This window comes from Phalaenopsis equestris, unplaced genomic scaffold (assembly GCF_001263595.1).
Source record: "Phalaenopsis equestris unplaced genomic scaffold, ASM126359v1 Scaffold000002, whole genome shotgun sequence".
Classification (NCBI taxonomy): Eukaryota; Viridiplantae; Streptophyta; class Magnoliopsida; order Asparagales; family Orchidaceae; genus Phalaenopsis; species Phalaenopsis equestris.
The window spans coordinates 7,272,600-7,277,912 of NW_018164444.1; the positions used below are offsets into that span (position 1 = coordinate 7,272,600).

The window sequence follows — 5,313 nt, forward strand, 5'->3', positions numbered from 1 at the left end:
AGAGAATATTTCAATAATGTAAATAAAATAAAAATCCTAAATCATCCATAACACTAACCTCAGAGTACCATTCTCCAAAATTTTCATCCTTTTTATATGTTAGACCAAGTCCAGTTTCTTTCTTCACTCCCTTCTTTCCTTGCTATAAAACTGAAATCACTCAATTTAGAACAGCATAAGAACTCAGCAATATATACCGAGTAAAATATCTGAAAATCACACCATTCTTTGAGCTAGTTGTATCCATCCTATGCTGACTTGTAACCCTTTTTTGAAATCTGTAATCACAAATACATATAAATTAAAAAGAAAGAATGATATTCTTAACATTAATAAGCTTAGCATTCTATAACATTCCTTTCTCTTTCACCCTTCACCGTATTAGCAAAGAATGAGAAGGCAGAATGTCAAAAGCATTAAAAGTCGTTGAATAAAGAGTTCATGGACCAATTTCACATGTTTCAACTATCACGAAAAAAAACAAACAATTGCATCAAGCAGTATGGAAGCTACTTCAAGGGCTCAATTGGTTGCTTGAGGTAAGAATCCACATTTTGAAAGCAAAGAAGTTTGCTAAAAACAGAATACAGATGGATGAAGTAACAAAAGAACATCAACTTTATACACTATAAACCTTCTCAAAACTCCTCTAAATTTGATGATTTCGCTTTCACGCTTAAAAAGAGCGAAAACAAATCGCCCTTCTCTAAAACATATTTTCAATTTACAAGAAAACTGAAAGCGAATTCGGAAAAGAAAATGCGAAAATTGCAATACGTCAATGAAGGCCGGCAAGACTTCGCCGGCGTGAAAGAACAGGGTGTGTGTGCTGTTGGCCGAGAGAAGAAGAAGACCACGGATCTTGCACGAAAACCCTCGGAGCGCTAAGGCACGGAGGAGAGGAGGCGTCGGGAGAGGCTTCGCCGACGAGGAGCTCGGACCGCGCCGCAAATTTCGAGTGCGAGGGGGAGTCTTGGACGACGGTGGCGGCTGGTTCGCCAGCATTCGGGCCAGGGGGAGAAACTTTACGGCGAGCGGGTGTCTGCGTTACTTTAATAGGAACTTTTTTAAATTATATTATAATAATAATTATTATTACTATTTAAAAGCTTCAATTTGCATGTCGCTGGCTCAAACGCAAAACCCTAGCAAAATTGATATCTATCTTGATAAAATTGACATTCTGAATGCACTCGCTTGCGTGATCTGTTTCTTCATTCAAGATTATTTGGACAGATTTGCTGGTAATCATGTCAATTTTTGCCCTAAACCCTAAACATAAGCCTCGGGAGAGAAAGCAGGTGAAATTTTTGAGCCAGCTTTTAATTCCAGATTAACTACCTTAATTAGCTGTTCTTAGACACATTAAAGACATAGCTTGATTTGCAATTATTTCTTTATTCTTCCTTAAATGGTCTAATTTGGCCCATTAAGGAAGCAACTTTTAATTAGTTGTCTTTTAATTAACGAATTCCAAAGGAAGCAAGGGAGGAGATATGGAGAAAGAAATATTAAGCAATCTTAATTAATATTGCTTTCCTCAATTTACCAACAAGAGGAAGGCGGGAGAATCCATAGAAGAAGAAAGAATTAAATAAAATTTAATTAACTTCCATAAATGTCACAATTACCAAATCAAATCGTGGACCGAGCTCACAAGACTAATCATAAAAAAAAATTTCAAATCCTTCCTACCCAACTTGTTCGTTTGGGGGAAGTCATGAACTTAAAACACATGAACAACAAATAAACCAAATGAGCTATGGAATTGCTTATCAAAACATACTATGTTTATTTCAAGGTAAATTATATCGTAGGAAAAATCTAGATGATTTCGTGATCACGTTTATTTCAAGTAAGGTAAACTATATCGTAGGAAAAATCTAGATGATTTCGTGATCAATTACAAAATAAAACATGGATGTGAAATAATAAAAAATACTTATTTTTTTCTTCATAACCTAACTTCACAATGTATTCATGCCATAAATTTGTTCTATATGTTTTTTTCTTCCAAGGCCATCCAAAAAAAAATATAAGGATAGTATATTCGTGACATAAGCAATTCACGAGGAAAATTGAAGGAATAAAAAAATGAAAACAAGCAAACACATATGATTGACCTTCTTCCGAATTAGTAAGAAAAACAAATGTGCGCTAGCCTTCTCTTCGAAGTCGACAATGACATTGTTCAAAAGAGGTCAGCTTCGCGGCAAGATGGTAAGAGCTGTGAATTAAATGCTCGACCTAAAGACACCGCAGCTAACTCATTTTCAGCGAAGGAGGAGAGGAAAGAGAAGGACAAAAGAATTGCGGCGAAGTAAAAAATTCGCTTGACGCGGATTCAAGACGTGGGCCACGGGTCGATCCTGCGGCCCACGTCTATTAAGAAAATCGAAATGGTGTTTTCCAATAAGTTTTCGGAAGGCAAGAAACAAACGCGGCGACGACAACATTTTCAAAACACCACCCGCATTTATAAGCTGCCCCAAACAGGCGCTTAATAAATCGCGATAAAAATATGAGTTTTGCTAAAAAAATCTTGTGATCAAAATGCATTGTATCAATTGAATGCAATTGACAACAAGTTACAAAAATGCTCAACAAACAACAAATTTATTTCTTCTAATATTTAGAATAAAAATTTGCACAAGTGATTGTTGAGACTGCAAATATTATTATTAATGATTTAGTTATTCACATATATAATAGATGGGTTTCAAGTTATATCAGTTTAAAGATAAAACAACTATTGTTATCCATTTTATTGATAAAAGAGGTTGTTTTATTGAGTGATTTCTTATGCTAATGCACATTGATGAGACTTCTAACTCTTAAAAGAGCAATAAGACTTTTTTTTCTTCTAAATCATGGGTTAAGGATTGAATAATTATGTGGTTAAGGTTATGATGAAGCAAAATGAAGCAATCAATTTATGTGGTTAGGAGTTCATCCAAATGAAGAGTAATTTTATAGAAAAATAATTTAATAAAGTTCTCTGATAATTAAAAAACAGAGAATTATCAACTAATAGATGGTTGAATAAAGAAATTTCTCTTCAATATGATGGAGATACAGCTTGAGACTCACATCATATGGGTTGCTCATTAATCTGCTTTTATTGTTAGAATATATTATTTAAGTTCTTGAAGTAATAAGATAAGATTTATCAAACAATGGACAAATATGTGAAGTATATGTATTATTAGATTTTATATAGCTAATGTGTCCTAAACAAATTTTATTAAGCAAAAATCTCAATGCATTTTTTATGAAAGATCTTCTAAATTTAAATTTAAGATTATCCGAACCTAGATTTCCACAAGCATATAGTCAAACGGACAGTCTTAGATGAACCTAGTGATATCAAAATATGCTTAATCCAAGTCTTACCAATCCCAGATCAAGTCATTAAATCGCATTAGTAGGTTTTAGATTATCATTTGAATGGTCAAATGAGCTACAAATTTGTCATATTTCTAGTCAAATAAAGCACCTCGACGAGATGAATCTAACGGGCACAAGATTACTAAATCTTAAGGTCATTAAAGCATTTATGTCATTAAAAAAAACTTTTATGATCAAGGTGGATCAATATGAAATGTCAAATCATCTGATTGAAGAAGTTATTTGCTAAAAGAACAAAATTCCCCCTAAAAAATTAATAAATATATCCACTCGCTTCACTTGGAAGAGGGTGGGGAAGAAGAAGAATTATAGAGCATGATATAGAGAGCAGTCCCGACAATAACTGCTAGCTTTCACAGACTTCAACCACTATCGTCAAACACGACCTACCAACCATTATCAACCACCACTAGCTATCACCATCTGCGACTAGTGACCACCGACCACCAACGACCTCTATTTGTAATAATCAAAGTTTGAGTACAACCATTGTGCCTAACAATTGTATTGAAGGCCAAACATTTAAGAACAACATCCGTAGCTGCCAACCACCGTTCATCAAGCTCATCGGCTACCATCCACCGGCCATAACCGACTGTCAGCACTCGCCACAGCTGACGACCAACCACTGATGACCCTTCTTCACAAACATCATAGTTCAAATATGATTATTGTGTCTAATAATTGTATTGAAGACCCAATGATAACCACGAAACTCCATAACCATCGGCCACTGTCGAACACCTTCGATCATTTTCAGCAGTCACCGGCGACCACTGGCCACCGACAACCCCAGTTTGCAAACATCATAGTCTGAATAGAGACATTGTGCCCAATACTGATATTGACAACCCGATGATAATCACCATTCACCAACCATTGCTCGTCGGTCATTGTTGACCACTAATGGTTGTCACCACCAGCAACTGTCGACCATCAGCCACCAATGACGTCTGATTGCAAACATCCTAGTACGAATATGATCGTTTTACCTAAAATCTAACTTAATTGAAGCTATTAACACATCTTATGTAAAAATAAAATAGTTATTTCAACACCACGATATATGTAATGTAAGACATATCATGGAGATATGCTCACAAAATCACAACTTTGTGTTATCATTAAGTATATTTGTTTTACTCCATGATAAATATGCAAGTTTAGAGGTTAATGAATGATTTAAATTCTTGTGATATATTTTCAACTATCGCTAACTATTATAAAGGATAAATACACTTTTTTTCAAGCATAAGTTTATGAAACAAAAGTCGGATGAACATAAATATAAAAGTTTAGGTGTGCTATATATATATGTGTGTGTGTGTGTGTGTGTGTGTGTGTGTGTGTGTGTGTGTGTGTGTGTGTGTGTGTGTGTGTGTGTGTGTGTGTGTGTGTGTAAATTTTCTTATAATTTTTTTAGCTCTGCCTTGGTTGTGAAGAAATCTATAAAAGAGATTGTTGGCATCAATTTTTGATGTCACAAGTGCAGGGTGTCCATCTACATGGACTAGGGAGGTCTACAATTAGTCTGTAGCATCCAATAACTCCAGACACCTATCTGAAACCTTCTAGCCCTTGTTCGAGGCTAGGAACTAGATTTGGTGGCGATTCAACCCAACCAGGGATAATTCTCACTGGGAGGCTTATTCGGGATGTGAGGCATGGTTGGTGTCTAATTTCATGATTAGAAGTCACCACACAGCTGTCTGGAACCTCCCACAACCACAGAATGTCATGGAGTCCACCTATATGCACTATAGGAAAATTAGGGTTCGGGACACCCTCCCCTCGTCGAAGCTTAGGATGACTGATGACACCAATTTCATTAGTGACAGACCGACCAAAATACCTCATTTTGAAGTTATGGGACCTCATTTCACTTGCATGGAGTCTCCCATAACT

The 5,313-nt window shown here is 35.7% G+C and overlaps 1 long non-coding RNA gene across 1 annotated transcript; it reads right to left on the reverse strand.

Annotated features, from left to right (window-relative positions):
- Window positions 1–54: 54 nt before the first annotated feature.
- Window positions 55–939, reverse strand: LOC110037939. Its single transcript, XR_002295380.1, has 3 exons — window positions 778–939; window positions 223–278; window positions 55–142 (listed from the first exon to the last, which is right to left on the reverse strand). It is a non-coding gene; the product is annotated as an uncharacterized LOC110037939 (long non-coding RNA).
- Window positions 940–5,313: the final 4,374 nt, after the last annotated feature.